The sequence below is a fragment of the Emys orbicularis genome, chromosome 14 (assembly GCF_028017835.1).
Source record: "Emys orbicularis isolate rEmyOrb1 chromosome 14, rEmyOrb1.hap1, whole genome shotgun sequence".
Lineage (NCBI taxonomy): Eukaryota > Metazoa > Chordata > Testudines > Emydidae > Emys > Emys orbicularis.
In genome coordinates, this window is record NC_088696.1 from 9,239,374 (window position 1) to 9,260,592 (window position 21,219).

Sequence of the window (21,219 nt, forward strand, 5' to 3'; positions counted from 1 at the left end):
AAGTTTGAAACGTACAAACATTTCAATATTAAATGCATTAACTACAACAAAATGATATATCTTTTACAACAGGTGGTGTATGGACATTAGGCTTATAGAAGCAGTCTGTTGTGGCTTTTAACTCTGAATCATGTCATGCAGATATCATACAAATCAATTTAATTTCCTGCAGCAAGAAGGTGAATTTCCTGCAGCAAGAGAGTGGTCCTTTTTCACTGCCAGCTTGAGTGCCCAAGCATTTGTTCATGGCAGTGTAAATAGGAGTGTGAGATAATGTACAAAGGTAGAAAGCAGACTCCCTCCATCCCTTTGGAGTAAATATGTTTCCTTATGGGATCACATTGAAGTCAGCGAAAAGGCTCTCATTGATTTCAGTTGGCTTTGGATCAAGCCCTGTTCTAAGACTGTCTACTCACCTCACTCTGAATCATCTAAATTCCAGGTACCTACTAAGGGGCCTAGTTTTGTGCTGACATGTTACCAGTGCAATTTCTGTTAATACCAATGGAGCTGTCGTGTGTAAAGTGTATAAACAGGAGGACAGACCCCAAAATTTACATCATGGACCATAAAAACCTCAGATTAAATTAAATTTGCAAGAAAAAAATGAAGACTTCTTCAAAGCAATCCTCTTTCAAAGGACCCTGATTGAATATGCTAGTGTCATTCTGACAAATACACATTTTGGTTATGTGCAACCAGTAGGTGAATAGCCTGTGTAGTCCAACTTCAGGTTACATCAGTAATATCAGCAATATATAACATCATATGCAAGAATGATGGCACAGAGAAGTAATATGATCAACAAATATGTGTCGTGGTGTGCAGGTTTGCTTATGGCTGCTCTGGTCTATGTGCTATTATTAGTTAATGGCTTATCGACAATTACATTAACATCTCTGGGCACAAATTTTCATTAAGAAATGCAAACATTTCCCAGGTGCTGTGGGACCCGCCAAATGTATGAGATTTTCACCCATAGGATGGAGGGAGCTTTCATATATTTCTGACATATGAAACATGCAAAATCTTCATTAAGTTTTGAGTTTTAAACAGCTTGCATGGGAACATAGGACTGGAGGGATCCACTTGAGTCATTGATTCCCGTCTCCTACTATCAGGGCCGGCTCCAGGAACCAGCGTAGCAAGCAGGTGCCTGGGACGGCCAATGAAGAGAGGGGCGGCACGTCCAGCCGTTCGGCGGCAATTCGGCAGCGGGGCCATTACTCCCTCTTGGAGCGAAGGACCTGCCACCGAATTGCTGCGGAAGAATGAAGCAGCGGTAGAGCTGCCACCGATCGCAATCGCGGCTTTTTTTTTTTTTTTTTTTTTTGCTGCTTGTGGCGGCAAAAACGCTAGAGCCGGCCCTGCCTACTATCACATGAAACCACATCATATGTTCTTAGATAATGGTTCCTACCTATGTTTTATCTATAAGAAAGAAAGAGTGTGTGAAGTGTAAATTAATTATAAAAGAATTTTTAGCTGGCTATTCCCCCACCCAAACAGTTCATGAACAGAAGAGATGCTACTGCATAAGTACTTAGTGTCTCTTCACTATGCATTATTAGATGCTTCAGACACCTGTAGACAAATTACCAAGGTATAGTAGATGCATGCATGCTCCTTACTTTGCCTTGTGGTCTGGAAGGAACTTGTGTTTACAGCTGCTAACATCAAAGGCTAACTGGGGATCATCAAGTCTTTGCCTGTAACTCTGAGGGCACCAGACCTTGTGTTGCAATGTCAGCTGTTCTTAGTCGTTCCTTCTTCCTAGTCAAAAGGAACATTTGTGCTCATTGCCTTCTTCCACACTGAATTCCTCTTTTTCACTTCAAACACTGCTCCACAGTAGCCTTTGCTTTATGGAAACAATGAGTACAGCATGTTTCGTTTGGAGGTTACTTTCTCTTTCTGATTGTGTATGGTGCAGTATCACTCTTCATTAGGGTATCTTGAACTCGACCTCAGTTACTCCAGGATTCAATGCCGACTTGAGGAAAAAAGCAAGGTTTCTTTCCTTTTCTTTCTATTGGCTTTTGAATTATTGCCTTTAGTTGATTTCTGAGAAAGCAAACAAGTCCGCTTTTTGAGATAAAGAAGCATTTAATTTGTGCGTTTTCTTGAAGGAAGTTGTTTATGGGTCTGAACTTGGTAGCGTGTTTTTCATCCTGACTATAAAGTAACTCACATCTATTTTGGGAAAGTACCAGTGTGAGTGAGATTTCAGGAGAAGAAAAGAACATGTTTTACTTTCTACTTTCTACTTTCAACCTAGGTTCAATCCGGAAAAAGTCCCCACAATAGCTAGTGAAGGTACCAGGAAGGTGACAGTATCCACTGGTGTTATGACGCTGAGCCAACCAGCAGGCTGAGTGACCGATAAACAATCTTTAAGGACATATTAGAAGAATATTGAAATGGTAAACAGAGCCAATCCTTGTAGATAGTTAGCAAAGCCATGTTAAATAGACTAGAGTCCTTAAAATATAGGCCTATATTGTCAGAGAATCAGAATAGATACTAATTGTATTTGTTTGTTAAACTTCTAACAAGATACAGGTACACGATGTGATCTAATTAGCTTGTAGATGCTAAACTTCTGTTCCTGCCTATAATGTTTTATTACTGTAATCTATTGATTCAGAGATCAAATGGGGATATTGCCATTTAGATGTGATGTAATAATATTATTGTCTTCATTTCTCTTTGAAATATGTAGGAAACTACCTGTGAACTGTTGTCCTATGCTAATGAATGCAACTAGCTACTAGTGTATGCTTAGGAAATAGATAAGCTTCAAAGCAACAATATACATGACCTATTCTGCAGCCCAGGAGGACCTTCTCTGACCACAGCTGAACTACACCTATAAAGAAAGTTTCAGGCCTGGTCCTTGCTATCTCAGATCTGCTTAAACTTGGACAGGGAAAGTCTAAGTCCATAAGACTGAGGTCTCCAGTCTATTCTGGATTAACCCCTGCAATTTCTCATAGAAGAAACTCTGCACGTGGACTCCTTTGGTCTTAAATTGTTTCCAAAAGGATTTCTACAAATCAGCTGACCTATGAACTTTAATGATATCTGTATGTATCATGATCTTTTAACCATAGCAACTTTCTTTTCTTTTAAAATAAATCTTAGATTTAGTTAAACTGTAACTAAAACTGTAGGCTATAAGTGTGTATTTGGGTAAGATCTGAAATATTTATTGACTTGGTGGGTAATGTAGCCAATCTCTTGGGATTGCTAGAACTTTATATATGGCGAATAAGGTTTTTAGTAACCCTCACTATATTAGACTTGGCTGTCTGGGTGGGAGCCAAAGGGTGGATTGCATAAAGCAATTAGGGTGACCAGATGTCCCGATTTTATAGGGACAGTACTGATTTTTGGGTCTTTTTCTTATATAGGTTCCTATTACGCTCCCAACCCCATCCCGATTTTTCACATTTGCTGTCTGGTCACCCTAAAAGCAATGGTTCTCAACTTGTTTATCATTGTGGGCCGCAGGCTGAGAACCACAGGGACCCCCCCTAATCCCCCCATAAACCCCTATGCCCTCTGCCCAGAGACCCCTCCACAAAGTGGGGCCAGGAGCCGGACCCGCACAACGGGTGCAGGGGGCAGCCTGGACCCTGCCACAACCCCAGACCGTGATCCCGCTGTGTGAGGCCAGGTGGCAGCCAGGACCCCACAGCCTAACCCTGCCGGGCAGCATCTGAGACCCCACAGCCCAACCCTGGGCCACGACCCCGCTGCACGACTCTGCCACATGACTGCCAGAACCTGTGGCCGTTAGCACACAGCTGAGCTGGGTCACAGCTGTGTGCTAATTGGGCTGCATGTGGCCCGTGGGCCGCGAGTTGAGAACTGCTGCTTAAAGGGAACTGTATTTTGGCTTCTTGCTAACCAGTCGGGTATTACAGAAGCTGTTTGGTTACTGGCTTGGTGAAATCTAATTATAGAATAAACCCCCAGTTTTTGGGATCGTCTGCCCTATTATTTGCAGTTTGCCCTGATTGAGCATTCTCAAAATAGCCCCTCCAGTGACCCCGGTCACAAGTGTTTTAACCATCATGTCACGTAGACCTTCCCTATGCAGGGCTAAAGAACATGATGCTGAAAATGCCTGTAGTCCTATGGATCTCCGTACGCTGGCACTCCCATCATTGCTATCGGCCATGGAGCTGCACTGACAATAGGAATGGAAGACTTTCTTTAGGAAGAAGGCTGTGGGATAGACACAAGCTTGGTGTGAGCAAGACTTCTGAATCTGAATGTGTGAAATGTTGGTGAAGCACAGAAAACAGAACTGAAAGAGAAATACTGCAAAGAGACAGCCCTGAAGAGATGGAGAGCCTCAAATGGGAGTGTCCATTGGATAGCACGTGTCAGTGAAAACTTGAGAATATACTGTAGGGAAGTGCTTCCGGATGGGTTCAGGAAGCAGTGATGGCTCACAAAGCTAAGATCTTGTCGTCATATCTGTGCCATAAAGAAGTGAGTGTACCTAGGATGCCTGGCTGACATCTTAGGGGAACCCAGGCTTATTCCTTGGATAGCCATCCCGTTTGTTCTCTCTCTTTAGAACCTAGGGGGCGGATCTAGGCAGGGGCAATTTGTATAGTGGGGGTGCTGAGAGCCATTGAACCAAACTGTAAATCCTGAATATAATGAAAACTGCTTCAAGCCAGGGGGTGCAGCAGCACCCCTAAGGCCAGCACCTGTGTCTGTAGGCGGAGCGCTCACATACCCCCGGCCACTCCAAAATCTATGGGAATGAGACCTGGTCCTCCCGTGCCTACCTCCCATCTAGTTTCTAGGTAGTGTGTTTGGGATCTAGGGCAGTAGAATTGTCAATAAAGTGCCAACAGCCGTGAAAGCGAGTACAGGAGAAGGAGAAAGCAAAGAGAAAAGTCTCGTAGCAGTTTCAGGAAAGGGACAGTGAAAAGAGAGGGGGGAGGGGAAATCAGTTATGAACAGCTTAAGAAAAGTCAGCTGGCTGACATCTGAGACAGGAGCCCAGCAACAAGGAGCAGACAAAAGCACAGGAGGTCGACCTGTCTAGAAACCGGAGGGAGTGGGAGGGCCAAGTTTCAAGTTTACTGTGAGAACTTAGGCCACGTCTACACTACCCACCGGATTGGCGGGTAGTAATCGATCTATCAGGGATCGATTTATCGTGTCTCGTCTAGACGCAATAAATCGATCCCCAAATCGACGCCCGTACTCCACCTCGGCAGGAGGAGTAAGCGGAGTCGATGGGGGAGCCATGGCGGTCGACTTGCCGCCATGAGGACGGCCAGGTAAGTCGAACTAAGATACTTCGACTAAGATACTACGCTATTCGCGTAGCTGAAGTTGCGTATCTTAGATCGATCCCTCCCCCCCCCAGTGTAGACCAGCCCTTAGAAAGAGCTCTGTGAAACCTTGTAACTGCTGGCCATGCACTGTTCATAGCCTGCAGAGAGAAAGCAGTGCACAGGTGCTGGCCTTTCGGCAGACAGGCTTCCTGGGGATATCACAATGTAAGGCAGGGAGCTGTACAGCCTTAAAATCTCCCTGTCAGAGGGAGGAGGATAAGGGCTCCTGCCCAAAGATGTGTGATGGGTGGAGACCTGAAACCTGGTTGGCAGAGGCGTAGCGAGCGCCCTCCATACCCTCCGACTGGAGGGGGCCCCGCAAGGAAGGGGGCCCCTAAAAGTGGCAAAATAAATACCGCATTCCAGTTTCTGCATTGTAAGGGGCCCCGCCCGGACATATGTTCGGAGGGGGCCACCGTTCGGAGGGGGCCACGTTCTTTGTTGCTACGGCCCTGCTGGTTGGGCACTCCTGGGGTGGACCGTGGAGGTGGGGAAGGGGATATAGGTGCAGTTACCCCAAAACTGTGCCCCACATATCAGCCAATGTCCATGCCCTGCCATTCTGTGAAACTGGGATATGGAGCAGGACAGACACCACTGCAAGTGCAAGAATGCCCAACGGAATGGGAGAGGAGAGCGGTGGCAGAGGCGTGGAGCCCTGCAGCTCATCACAGATGCAGGGATAGGCAGCCAGCGTGGAGTACTTGACATGGAAGCCTGAAGTACCAATGCTCCCATTGCACATTTACTGAGTGTTCGGAGCCGGTGCTATACAGAACAGCCCCACACTTCCGAGGGGATGGACTAGATCAGGGGTCAGCAACGTTTGGCATGCGGCTCGCCAGGGTAAGCACCCTAGCGGGCCGGGCCAGTTTATTTACCTGCTGACGCGGCAGGTTCAGCCGATCGCGGCCCCCACTGGCCGTGGTTCGCCGTCCCGGGCCAATGGGGGTGGCGGGAAGCGGCGCGGGCGAGGGATGTGCTGGCCGCGGCTTGCCGCCACCCCCATTGGCCCGGGACGGCGAACCATGGCCAGTGGGGGGCCGTGATCGGCCGAACCTGCCGCGTCAGCAGGTAAATAAACTGGCCCGGCCCGCTAGGGTGCTTACCCTGGTGAGCCGCGTGCCAAACGTTGCCGACCCCTGGACTAGATGAACTAACAGGTGTTTTCCATTTCCCTGGTTCTATGTATGTTACCTGTGTAGCCCAAAGAAAGAAGATACACCGAGAGAAGCCTCATTAAAGGACCAGATCCACAGCCCATTGAAGTCTATTGAAAAATTGCTATTGACTTCAGCAGGTTTTGGGTCAGGCCTGAATTAAAGCATCTATTACTCTTTCTATTTTCAACTCTCCTATTATGCCCCTTATCTCTTCACATATGAAGAAAGTTATAATTCACTCCAGGATGCACTCTGAAGGGGCAGAAAAAGAGAATCTGGCCACAGCCATGTTCCCCAAGTCACAGTGGAACATTAGAGTTGTAACCTGCTGCCTGTTGATCTTTTCACTTCTCAATAACAAAGGTATATGACTATTTTAGTTGTTTTATAGTTTTATTTTTTTCCTTGAGAGGCGGAGAAAGAGACCGAGAATCCAAACAAGGCAGCCATTGTGGATTCATGCAAGCAACCTGGTTTCCTTAGCAACAGAAATTCTGGGAGAAGTTGCACATTTATATCTTTCCATTTGTGCTACGGGCCTTACTTTGGGGGTGGGTCACACACACTTAGATGGACAATCTGTATTCAGAGACCTAGAAGGGAATTTTCAGAGCCTTACATAGAGCATATCTAACCCACGCACACAACCTGTCCTTTGATGACTACATTCGGATGTTCCTTTACTTTGTGTGAGGCAAACCGGCAGCTCGCTCATCTCCAGAACCTCAATAAGTGTACTGACTCACCCTGTAACCACAGCCTGCAGTGACTTAGCTCTCAGGCATGCTGCAGCAGCCTATCACGGGGCAAGGCCTAGGCCAGATGATTCCCAGGCACAGGTATTTCACTGATCTCACAAGAGCTGCAAGCTAATCTATACAACAGTGCTACCCGGCCAGGAACTCTTCTGCTGCCTTGCAGTGTTACAGACTCCCTAGGCTTCCAGCCAGTCCCATGATTCAGTTCCTGTTCCTGCCCCAGCCTTGCCGAGCCCTCTTCCAACCTGCTTCAGCCTTGTTCGTACCCTACTCCGACCTTGCTCCAGCTCTGAAGCCTTCTTGTGACCCCCAGGCCCTTGGACTGACTCCATTTTGGCTTCGACCTGACTCCAGTCCTGATTTGGCTTGTCTGTGGATGCTGACCTCAGTTCTGACCCCCAACCTGTCTGCTGGACATTGGTTTCAGCTCTGACTTCAGTTCAATTCTGACTACACGGCTGACTCCAGCCACCAGGCCTGACTGCCTACAACCCAGAGCCTGACACTGTCCTATTTTAAAGATTCACACACCTACACAGAATGTAATTTTCAGAAGAGCTGAGCATGCAGAATTCTAACTGGTGCTAGTGGAGGCTGCAGATGCTTAGCACCTCTGAAAATCAGGCTCCTACAGCTAGTTCCCAATAGGAACACAACCCAGCTTCCTTTTGTACAGGCACAATTCTGTGCATGGAGAAAGCTATATTTGCACTTTTCAAGCACTAACACCTGGATGTAGAGTGGATAGATTCTGTCCATGCACGTCTTAGGACTTGAAAAGGTTATATTTGCATGTAGGAAGTTGTATATGCACAAGAAGCATTATTTACCCTGTGCTGTGTATAAAAAACTGCTGTTACCCAATTACCATACATTTTGGACAAAGTGCATCATGTAAGGTGTCAATGGAAAAGTTACAGTCTATCAAGTATTATTATTATCCTGGTTAAATCCACGTATCGTCTTTGTATCTAAAGTACCTCAAACGTGTTTTGTTCCTGGGTGAAACCCCCATTTACATCAGGGATAGATGGCTTTGTGTTGATGGCCTATTAAGGACACTGTCACAATGGGCCATAGAAGAAACTCATCCCACCCAGACAGCTTTTCCTGTGGATGCCTCAGACAGCAAGGAGCCAATGGCCACCCTTGTGATTCAGTAAATGATGTAAGGACATGTGATGAGGACATGTGACCTAAGACTCCATCTTTTACCAGTAACTTTCCATGCTCATGTGACCCTGAACTCCATCTTGGGCCAGTAATTTTCCATGCATGTGGCAGAAGGTCTAAAAAGACCCCTGAGACATCTCCATTTTGCCTCTTTCCTGCTCTAATTCTCTGGACTGTGGATTTACAACTAAAAGGAGCATCTTGAAAGATGGACTTGAGGACCTTCCAATCATTTGGAAGTTACCATAGAAACTTTTGAAAACCAGCAGTCTATTCCACCACTGCTACAAACCTGATATAAAGACTTAGCAATCATTTGTATGTATATGATCTATTAACCATTTATAACTCTCTTCTTTTTTATTAATAAATCTTTAGTTAGTTTACTAAGGATTGGCTGACAGAGTGGTATTTGGGTATGATCTGAGATACATATTGATCTGAGAGTACATGTCTAATCCTTTGGGATTAGTAAGAACCTCACACATAGTGAAATGGGTTTTCAGTAACCTCTCACTATATTAGACCTGTTTGTCTGGATGGGAGCCAAGGGCTGGGATGCCTAAAGAGGACTGTGTTTGGCTTCTGGTTCACCAGTGTGGTACTGCAGAAGCTCTTTCGTTACTGCCTTGGTGAGTCTAATTATAGAATAAACCCCCAGTTTGGGGGACTGCTATCTCTTGCAGTTTGCCCTGAGTATGGCATTCTCCATGTGATCCATCCAGGAACCCGGTCACATATCCTTTCCCACAACACAAAATTAAAAGCAGTCTCCCAATGGAATTAACAGGCAGCAGGTTTAATACAAACAAGAGAAAGTACTTTTTTCACACAGCACTCAATTAACCTGTAGAACACATAGCCATGGGATGTTGTGATGGCCAAAGGTACAAATGGGTTAAAAAAAGAACTAGATACTTTCATGGAGGACAGCTGCATCAATGGCTATTAGCCAAGATGGCAACCCCATGCTTGGCGAGACCCTAAAGATCTGAATACCAGAAACCAGGAGTGGAAGACAGGGTGAATCCCTCAGAATTACCCTGTTCTATACATTCTCCCTGAAGCTCTGGTCCTGGCCACTGTCAGAGACAGGATACTGGGCTAGGTGGACCACTGGTCTGACCCACTATGGCAGCTCCTATGTAAAGGAAAACTGTTTTTGAATAGCAAATCCATAGTATACCGTCGAATTTGACCAACTAATATAGGGGAACAAAAGAAGTGTGAAAATTGTTTGAACCCAGTAAGCACCTCCTGTACAGCAAGATCCAAAAATGACAGTATTTTAAATCTTATAGTAAACATCCAGATGCACTGTAAACACTTTTCTATTGAGGATACACTTGCTTTCCAGGCACTATAAGACACTAAAGAGATCAGGATTTTAATTTGTTGCCTCAACTCTTTGACCGACTTGGTCTGTATGTATCTCTGTCCAAAAAATATGGGAAGAGTTGATACAAAATAATTCCATCCTTGGTCAATTGCCCCCAATATTGATTGTATATATATATAAAAGGCTCTTGAGAGATTTTCCTCACACCTGCCCATTCATAATACTTAGAGCTGGATGGGAAATGGTTTTCCTGTCCAGCGCACATTTTTGAGATTTTGAAAATTTTCCCCATCTCTCACTGGGACAAAGAGGTCATTTTTCTGAACTGAAAATTGGGGGTGAAAGCCATTTTGAACTGGAAAACTGGAGCTTTTTGTTTCTAAAAGGTCTAAACAAAACGTATTGACAATGTCAACACTTTTTATTCAGAAGTATTTTCATAATGAAAAGTTCACTGAAAGCAACCCTTTCCTGTGAAAAGTTTAAGTTTAAATAGATAGGCTTTTTCCTATGAAAAAAAACATTTCATCAAAAAATCCCTGACCCACTCTAATAATAATATCTCATGGGGAATTAGTCACAAAACAGCAGGGGTACATTCAAGTGCTGCTGAAGCTAACGCTATGTCAATATTTCTATCATAAACCTCTTATTTCCAAGGGCCATAAAACTTCACTCTGAGCTCAAGTACAGCACAGAAGGTCATAACTTGAAAAAGAATTTTATTTTTAAAGAAAAGTTGATACACACTGAACTGATAGTTTTCAAGTTAGAATGGGGCAAAGGACAGGGTTTTTTATTTTCTATTTCAAATGCATTTCTGCCCTAATCTAGCTCGATAACTGTACTGGTTTTTCGTGAAGAAAAAGTGAATTTTTCTAGCTTGTAACTCACTGACGCGGATGGCTCTTTTAGAAGGATTTTAAAGAGTAAAGGGAAGAGATCGCCATGTTTGTGGATGTGAGTATTATTAAGCATGATATTATTCAAAGAATAAAGTTTAGCAATGGAAGAGATACTTATGTTTAAACATAGCTCGGCAGCCAGTTGTTTGCCAGGATAAATGTCCAAAAGTGTCTGTGACACCTCAGGAATGTATTTCAGAGAATCCTATTTCTTTTGGAGTCTTCAATTCCCACACTCTAGCTTCATGGAAAAGCAAAGTTCATTGATTAGACTTTTACTGTAGCAGGCCTATTTGCATGACATTAGCTTTGGCATTGTAGCTACATGATGCAAGGGAAATGATACAAGCCTGCTAGTCAGGGTTATGATTATCAATGCAGTAGAGACCAAGAAGGTGTGGCCATGAGCACTTTATTAGCAAGCAACTATTTAAAAAAAAAACCCTTATGTATATTTGTATTTACAATAACATCTACTCATCTAGCTGTGGGTTTGTCCATTATAATCATTGACATGATCATTTTTGTATTATTTTTTAGCAAACCGATGAGCTCCGTACTGAATCATGTCATGAAGTGTATATTTACGTGCTTTCAATTATGATCACATTAGGATTTATGACAATGGGACCAGATGACATGATGGCAAGTTAATTGTTTTCTAAAAGAGTGAAACCAATGACGTTGCTTCAGAGTGAAACTAGCGTGTTTCATGCAGCTGGGGCATGCAGCTCGCTATCTGAATGCATGAGAAAGGCAGGCACTTTTATAGTTATTATAATGCCATTTTTCTTGGTTTGTTTTTCAATTGAGAAATTTGGGCCTAATCTCAAGCCTGTTAAACTCAGGGGAAAGCGTTCCATTGACTTCATTAGGCTATGGATCAGGGCCCTTTCCAATCAAAAGAATTTGCCTTAGAATGACATCCTGAATCTCTGACCTACCTGGTGAGCAGCATGTCCTGTGTCATATGCTAAAATATCAGACTGTCAAGAGGACAGCTGTCTGTTTCCTAATGACTCTTTTGTTGTATTTTATTTGCAGTGCACCTCACTGATTTGTTTTAATTGCAATATATTCTTTGTAATTAGCCACCGTGATTAGAACATATTTAATGTTACACTGCAGTTTTTCTTGTCATAACAATGTGAAATCCCAGCCCCCCTAAATTTTTGCCTTTCACCAGGTCCAGGATTTCCTGCAAGGTTGTTTTTCTTTATTTAACACCATCCCTAGAGAAACAGTGGGCCATGCATGCTAAATTGAAACAATGGTGAGCAACAACTATCTGGAGCATGTTAAAGCCAAAGCCCTACATTCTCCAGTGTCGCTAGCAGTGTTCCAGATTAGACAGTGGATATACCATGCAGCTAATTACAGAATCTGCAAGTTGAAGGGAATTGCAGCTTTGTGTCATGGGGGGAAGAATATGATACATGCAAAAAATTAAACACATTGGGGGGAGGGGTGAAGACAAAAGAAAAATACTGAATAAGATATACCAGAGAAGTACAATTACATTTGTATTGTTCAGAAATTTCCAGGCAGGGAGTCCTTTGTTATAGAGAGATGTGCTAGCTGAATTCTTTACAGTTTGAGTATTTTGCTGTGGATTTGTCATCTGACAGTTTTTGGAAATCCCTATGAAAGCTATTTCCGGTGTTATGTGGTTTCTCTGACACTTTCTACTGGTAAATAATATCCTGATGTGCTTCTTGTTTGTGTTAACATTTAAAGACTTATGCATGGACTAGCTACTCCAATGTGGCAATCAGGGACTGGGATGGTAGGACTTGAAACAGCTTTTTCAAAGATTAGGAATCTAGGCCAGGGGTCGGCAACGTTCGGCACGCGGCTCGCCAGGTTAAGCACCCTAGCAGGCCGGGCCAGTTTATTTACCTGCTGACGCGGCAGGTTCGGCCGATCGCGGCCCCCACTGGCCGCGGTTCGCCATCCCGGGCCAATGGGGGCAGCGGGAAGCCGCGGCCAGTACATCCCTTGGCCCACGCCGCTTCCCGCCGCCCCCATTGGCCCAGGACGGCAAACCGCAGCCAGTGGGGGCCGCGATCGGCCGAACCTGCCGCGTCAGCAGGTAAATAAACTGGCCCGGCCCGCTAGGGTGCTTACCCTAGCGAGCCGTGTGCCGAACGTTGCCAACCCCTGATCTAGGCCCCAATCCTCAAAGGTATTTATGTGCCCAACACTCATTGAAATCAACAAGCAACTGTCAACTAGTAATGGGGGTGAAAGAGAAAAGGCCCAGGTTAAGTAAAGACAAGCAGTTGAAAGTATGCTTAGCTGAACTACACCATGCTATCCAGATCTTGCAAAACAGGATTGGAAATTTCAGGAAAATAAGCTCCTTAGTTACAGTCCAGAGATCCGACTACTGGCAATAACCTGAGGTCCTCAGTGCCTAATGAAAAGCTAAGTGGTCATTTGACCTGCAAACACAGTGTTGAGCTGAGACAATATAATTATATAATTTTCTCACGCTATTCACTGCAGTGATCATAGCATAGTGATGCTTTCCCAATACAAGTGATTATGGCAAACTACATTCATTGTTACCAGAACAATCATCCATATTATATTCCAATTCATAACAGGCATCGACAGATTTCCTGCAGGCTTTCTTTTCTTTTCCCCTGGTTATAATCAAAATCGGCAATTCATCCCCCAAATTTTGTTATGGCTGATAACATCTACACAGCACAATACCCACCTCTGCTTATTCCGAAGTGCTCTTTAAAAGATGGTTATATCCCCTTTTCTCCCTCCTCCTTCGATCAGAGCAGGAAACAAGAAACAAGCCCTCCAGTGCTGATGTATAGTTGTGACAATTTCTCAGTCTATTGCCTCTACTGGTTGAGAGCCTGATCCAAACCCCATTGAAGTCAGCTGGAGTCTTGCCACTGATATTATGAGATTTGGATCAGGCCCTGACTTTTTTTAGATTATGTCCCTAAACTCTCCCTGGTGAGTAGACAGGCCCAAGATTTAATCCTGCATTAACCATATTGTTTGTAGGATTTAATATTTTCCCCTACATTTTGATATGTCGGGAGTGTTTATCACACAAACAGACAAATTAAATTTTATCAGTCTCTCAAATGCCAAGACCTTTTGTGTTCTCTCTGCATGCATATCCAGAATAACAGTGCTGCAAGAAGCAATGCTAGGAGACTGGCCAGAACACAGCTTTGATTAATACTATAAATCCATTCCTAGATTAAATATATTGAAAACATTTAATAATAACCTTTTTCCTGGATGAGATGATGTGCTTAGCATTTGATTCTTCTGTGTTTGGAGGCTACAGTTTTGATTTCTGAAGGTTACATTGGAAATGCTGCATTTCTCAAGCCACACAGATGTGGGTGTTATTTCAGTTGATGAGCTGTAGAAATATCTATTTGCAGCTTTATTACGGAACAGCTATAGCTGCAACACAAGTTATTATTCACATAGTCAGGTGGGGATGTGGTAAACATGACCATAAGTTACAGTTACAGAAACCCTTTGTGCAGATGCAGTTAGCTTGGGGACATTAAATAGCCTCTGCAAAAATAATATGTAGCATTTCACAGCAACTAATCTAACTTGCATAACTTGTATCATCACTGCAGTTCATTGCTGGCTTTCTTTCCAGTTGAAATACTCAGGAATATTACTTAGGTGACTAACAGAAATAAGCTCTTCTATTGTGTGCTTTTGCATGCAGCATGTGGTTGAGCCTTGGAACTCCCTGATGCAGGGAATCAAGTCAAATAATATGGCTGGATTTTTCAAAAAGACTGGTTAATTTTATGACCAGAAGCAATTTTTCAGTAAATGTAGTAAAGTGAATATGAGAGGGTTAACTGGGTTACTCAGAGTATTATGGGATGGAGCCAGGCACCACCCTTCCTTTATTTCCTGTTTAGTCATTGGGAGTTTTCTCCCTCGCTTTCTGTGATGCCGTTAAATAAAGCAGCAAGTTCTCAGCCTGCAGTACTGTGAGTAGATTTATTTTTGTGGCACTGAGTGGTCCCTTTCCAAAGTAAGCATGGTAAAATCTTCTGCCTTCTGATGTAAGTAGCATACGTGAAGGTAAGGAATTTTCTTCCTTGAACTGCAGCGCAATGATGGATAGGTGCCTTTATAATGTGGGGGACAGGATGCATGTGGAGAGCAGAGACCTATGACACTGACCTAGGTGAATGAAAGACTGGCTTTATTTCCTACTACCTTCTTACTTCCTGTCTATATCCCCACTAAACACTCACAATTAACATTACAATGGGACGCATTGTCTTCCTCTGAATCGTGAGTTAGGGCCCACTTTCAGAGCCAGCCTATTGGACTTTAGGCCCATATTCTGATTCGGTAATGGCACATCAATGGGAGTATACGATTGGAAGTCCGGCTGTTCCATTTATTAAATATTCTGGCTAGGCAATGTTGCTATTTCCTTTTTTAAGTATTCTGGTTAATTTCAGATAGATGGGGATGTTTGTGTGTAATTCTGTGCTTCTAGACAATAACTCAAGAGACTCTGCTGCTAATTCCAAATCCAGGTAGCACATGAACTTTATCATTTCCATTCCCAAAACTTTTTCAAAATTTAAAATATTAGGCAAGCCTAAACAAAGCAAGGAGTTCACGGATTTGAAATGAAGACTGGAACACTTGCTGGAAAGAAACCTGAACAATATTATTTCTTCACTGATAAGATCCCCAAATCCCTTGCAGTTGAAAAATTACAGAGGATTTAAAAGACTTCATGCTCTAGGTTATAAACCGACAGTGAGCCAGTCACTCTGAGGAGTTCTGTCTTCCAGGGACATTGAACCACTATTTCTTCAAGCTTTCTAATTCTCTGCAACCTGAACTTCGACAGATGACTGCAAAAAGAAGGCAGAAATGTCACTTGTTCCACCCCCTGTCATGGTTTAATTATTTACTTAGCTGCTTCCCACACCATCCTCCAGGAGAGAGGAAAGTAGAATAAAGAACTAAAGGAAATCTGTCTTGAAAGCAAACTGAACACCTTCCGAGACGCTGCATCAGTGCACAATAGGGATAGTCTCTTAGGGGGGGGGAATCACCCAGATGTTGTAATGACGGGGAAGCCGCAAAAGGTGGAGATTCTAATTTTTCCTCTTGCTCTGTACCTTGTGCAGTTATTTACTTTGGTGCAAAATGGTGGCAGAGCAGCTATGTGGACTCCTAGTATGATACAGCCCCTCTGTGTGCCCTCCTTTGCAAACCTTGCCTTCAAAGCTACAAGCTGGCCCTAATTAATTACAAAAAATGCTATTTAAATATAGAATTTGTGGTAACCAGGTACTACTGATGTGTCAACAGTTCTTACTGATCAGTGTTGTCTAGTGGTTAGAGCAGGGCCTAGGAGTTGGAAGTCTTGGGGTTCGGGTTCTGATTCTGGCACTCATTTGCTTGGTGTCTTAGGTGAATCACTAGAATTTAAAGGTGTGATGTTAGCATGCTTTAGCTCCTATGTACAAACTAGAATGTTTGAAAAGTCCAGTGCAGAAACGGTCACATAGACTTAGGCTTTAAATCAACCAGTTCAGCACACATTAAAGGTAGCATGCTTTGTCTACGCTAGACTATTAAAACCTGCTATTTGGCACATGCTAGCTAACATGCCAGCATCCCAGCTTAATTTCTAATCTAGACACGACCTTGGGGCCTGACTTTCAAAAAACATGTGTGCAATTTTGTGCTAATTGGTATGCATAATTGCATGGCTGCATGCACAGCTCCGTATTTGTGCACACAATTGGTTTAGTTCCGTTTCTAACTGGCCATATATATGTGCTGCCTAATTTGTACAAGGCAATTATTATAAATGCCTGTGTAATTGCAAACACATGCACTTTTATATGCCTGTGACCAGGGTTCTAGAGAGCCACACTGAGGTTACTCAATTAGGGTAAACTGCAAAGAATGGGGCAGGCAATCCCCAATACTTAGATTTACTAAGCCAGCACAAACCAACTTCTATAATACTTTAGTGGTTACCCAGAAGCCAACAACACAGTTCCCTTAAAGCAACCCAGCCTTAGGCCTCCATCCAGACACCCAAGTCAAATATCATGGGGATTAACGAAAATCGTATTCATCATATAAGAAAGTTCTACGACTCCCAAAGGATCGGATACATTACCTGCCAGGTTAATGAATATTCCAGATCTTACCCAAATACACGCATACAGCCAATTCTTATTAACCAAACTAAAATTTATTAAAAAAGAAAAGAGAGAGAGTTGGTTAAAAGATCAGTATACATACAGACTTGAGTACAGTTCTGAGATCAGATTCATAGTAGAGATGGTGAGCTTTGTAGTTGCAAAGAGTTCTTTCAGAATTAGTCCGTAGGTTATAGTCCAATGTTCATATTCAGGGTGATCCAGATGGGACTGGAGATCTCTGTCTTACAACTCAAGCTTCCCCTGCATGAAGCATCAAGCAGATCTGAGATAAAAAGGATCAGGACTCAAAGGGTTTTTTATACAGTTCCAGGCCTTCTCTTGACAGCGCAGAGTTCTTAGGCGAACAATAGGCAATCATTGAGACTTTGAAGTAGATCTATTTCCTAAACATCACCGGTAATTAGCTACAAGGATTAACATAAGGCGATTGCCTGTTTTCCACCATTCGCAAGTGATTTGCTATACATTTCAACGAGAAACGAATACAGTGATAGCACTATGTTTACAGTTCATTTAAATATTAAGATCTTCTTTTGATCTCTGAATTAACAGAAATACAGCATAGACAGGGAATGTTTGATTACATTGTTAACATCTAGCAATAAACACACAAAACACAAACATTATCTACCAATATGTCCTGAAAGGTTGAATCTGGGTCAATTAGCCAGCAAGCTGCTTAACCCTTTCTGGCCATGTGTCACAGTACCCAATAAAAAAAAATAGCCTTAACCACTTTGGGCTCCCATTTCCCTATCTGTATAAAGGGGATAATAAAACTTTCCTACCTTACAGGAGTATGGTGAGGCTTAATTAATTAGTAATCTGAAAGGGCAGAATTCTCTGCTCCATGCTGGTTAAAGGGACTCTTAAAGCCCCATGTGATGCTAAGGGAGGGTTTCCTTAGTGCAGGAACTGAGGAAAACAGCCCCTCACAAACTCCAGTGTAAGGAGTATGCCAGGATGGGAGTGGAATTTTCAGGCGAGGCTGCAGCATGTAACATTGCAACGATTTTGGACAGTGCTGTCCTCATAGACAACCGGAGACAGGATGCCATTATGCCACAGTACACTTTGGCCCACAGATCACTCCAGAAATATGGTTTAGAGACACATTAACCCCCCCCCCCAGCCCGCTGCAGTGTGAGTTCTCTGCTGTGCTTCTTAGCAGCATAGCACAGAATCTCATCCAAAGTATTTTAGGCTCCTCAGATGAAAGCTAATGTATTAAATAAAGTATTATCATTTTTAATGGGCAACTATCCTAGTAAATGCAGATGAAATTCACAGCTAAGTGGATTTACAATAGTTATTTTAAAGTGTTGCACAAATCTCCCTAAAGGTTCTTTCCCTTCAGATCCCAATAGCATTGATAATGGAGCAAAATAGCTGGAAGAATCTTCCCAGATGTGAGGATGTTTTAAAATGATTTCTGGGGCTCCTGTTTCTCCTAGGAAAAATAACAGCCCAGAGCTAGAATAACTAGATCCATCCTGCCTAAAAGAGGTCCCTACCGATGCGGGTTTTTGATCAGTTGCTGACTGTAGACCAGATCCTCTGCAGGTGTCAATTGACATTCCCTTGAAGCGAATGGAGCTGTGTTGGTTGACGCCAGCTGAGAATCAAGCCAGATATGTACCAGTGATTCCTTTAATCAAAACAGTGTCTGGTACAGAGGAGGAATGTGCTTTCTCTGGAGACGCTAGGCCTAGAAATGCCCAGTATGAACATTTCTTGCTGCAAGCATAGGGAACTATCTCATACTGCATCTGAATAGCAGTCTCTGAAGCACAGTGAGATCTTCAAGCGAGGCCTCCAGACTGTTGAATCAACACATCAGGACCCCCGGGTACACTATTAATACTGTGCAAGATAGCAGAATTTAATGATGCTAAACTGCAGAGTTTTGCATCTATGAAAATGAGCGATACTAATTTAATGAACGCATGTGCTTCCAGATAGTTATGGTTCCCTCCCTGGCTATTCCTGTTGATATTAGCTACACTCTTAGATTGTTTTCTTAAGCTTATAATTATTATTATAAGTCTATCAGGACAATTTTATTCATAATTATTTTGAACTTAACAATTTCATGTGTATACAGGAGGCAAGTTTAGACCTCCCTAAGGACAATGAATCAAGGCATTATTTTTCTTTTATTTAAAATACTCTTTTTTCCACATGAATTACCATCTAGCCCTAATCAGTTATCAGCAACTCAACTAACTCATAGCCTCAGTACTTCAGCAAATGAATTCAGCACAATGTGCTAGCACTTTTCAAGCCTTAATCAAGCCCGACTGAGAATGTGTTTTCCCCTAGCAGGGGTGTTTGGAAATGCTTGGATCAACCAGGGCCACCCAGAGGATTCAGGGGGCCTGGGGCAAAGCAATTTCGGGGGCCCCTTCCATAAAAAAAAAGTTGCAATAACATAGAATACTATATTCTCGTGGGGGCCCCTGAGGGTCCCAGGGCCTGGGGCAAATTGCCCCACTTGCCCCCCCCTGGGCAGCCCTGGGATCAATTAGTTCAAATACTATTAATAACCTTCACGTCATCTGTGGAGAATACACTCTATAGCAGGGGTTCTCACAACAAAAAAATTGGTGGCCTCAGGGTGCAGCAACCAACTCCTGCTGCTGGCCGCTCTGACAAATTTTCCTACAATGCTTAATTAACTTTAGAAAAAAACAAATAAATATGCATATATTCAGGTCCAAATCAGTGTAATTTATTTATGTAGGGTTTTTTTGCAGACCTAAAAATAAAAATAATGTACAGTTGTCTGTATTCTTTACTGGATCTAAACAGAATAGAAACACCAACAAGGTACTTTGCAGGTTCTTGTCTTTTGTTCTTTTTTGGTTGCTTTTTTATGACTTGCTAGCTAGTAAGTCTGCTTCAGTGAAAAGTGGTATGTGTATGTTTGTTACTATCACTTTTCACAGCAGCAGACTGGAGAGCTAGAGGACAGGGAAAAGTGATATTAACAAACATACACATACCACTTTTCACAACAGACTTACTCAGCCCTGGCAAGCCGGAGGACAAATTAAGCCCTGGATGGGGAGGTGGGTAGGGAGACAGAGGGGGGGGGGGCAAGGGAGGCAGCAGGATCCAGGGGCTATGGGGTGGTGAGCCCGGGGCTGGGACCAGAGGCTGAAGCTCCGCAGCTGTAAAGGAGCCTGCTGCCGGGTGGCCGGAGGACAGAGCCCGCCATCCCAGAGATGAAGCCGGAAGCCTGAACCCCACAGCCCCTGGGAAGGTGGGAAACTCACACTGGCTGCCTGCTTCTCTGGAGTTTGCGGCTCCACTGCTTCCCCACCCCCAATCACATGGGTGGAGGGTATAATAGGTCAAGGGAGGCTCTCTGCGGCCACTGGACCCCAGGTTGCAGGGTTTGGCTGTGAAGTTTTTGCTTTATTATGCTCCATGCAGGTTCCAGGGCAGCAGAGGCGGCACATACAGTACCATACCACCTCCTCAGCCGCCCCAGAACTTGCATGGGCCATATCAAAAGCATCTTCTAACAGATGCTTTTCCCCTGGGCGGGTTGGGTCCGGGGAAGGGAGGCAGGGCGCAGCTGCGGCCAGCCCCAGGCTTCTCCAGGCATGGAGGGGGGATGTTTTCCAGCAGGGTGGCCCTTGTGGCTCTGGCCACGGGGGCGGGGCGGGCAGGGGGTCTTGGGGCTCCGGCCATGGGAGCGTGCGGGAGGAAGGGGCGGACCCAGGGGCAAGCCTCCCTAAAGGGGGCTCCACCCGTCGTCCATGCCCCATCACTGCCCAAGAGGCTGTGTCCGCAACAAAAGCCCCTGGTGGCCACATGTGGCCATGGTGGCCGCATTTGAGAAACACTGCTCTATAGGGTTAATGAAGTAGATTCACAAGCTAAGTTATGGCCCTTTGCACCCGTAGGTGGTGCAAAGAGGCCATAACGCAGTTGCGAATGCCCAACAGAGAATTATCCTGCCAGAGGGGAACCCCGATGTTGCATCTATGCTGCAGTTGGACCCTGTGTCTCCCTCTTCCACTTCCAAACATTAGGGGAGGTGTCAGGGGAGGGAGGGAGGCTGCTGAGTGTGGAGTTCCTCCATAGCAATCCACTGCTGATTTTGAGTCCATTCGGATTAGGCTAGACCCTAATCCTAGAAGATTAGGGTTGGAAGAGACCTCAGGAGGTCATCTAGTCCAACCCCCTGCTCAAAGGAGGACCAACCCCAACTAAATCATCCCAGCCAAGGCTTTGTCAAGCCAGGCCATAAAAACCTCTGAGAATGGAGATTCCACCACCTCCCTAA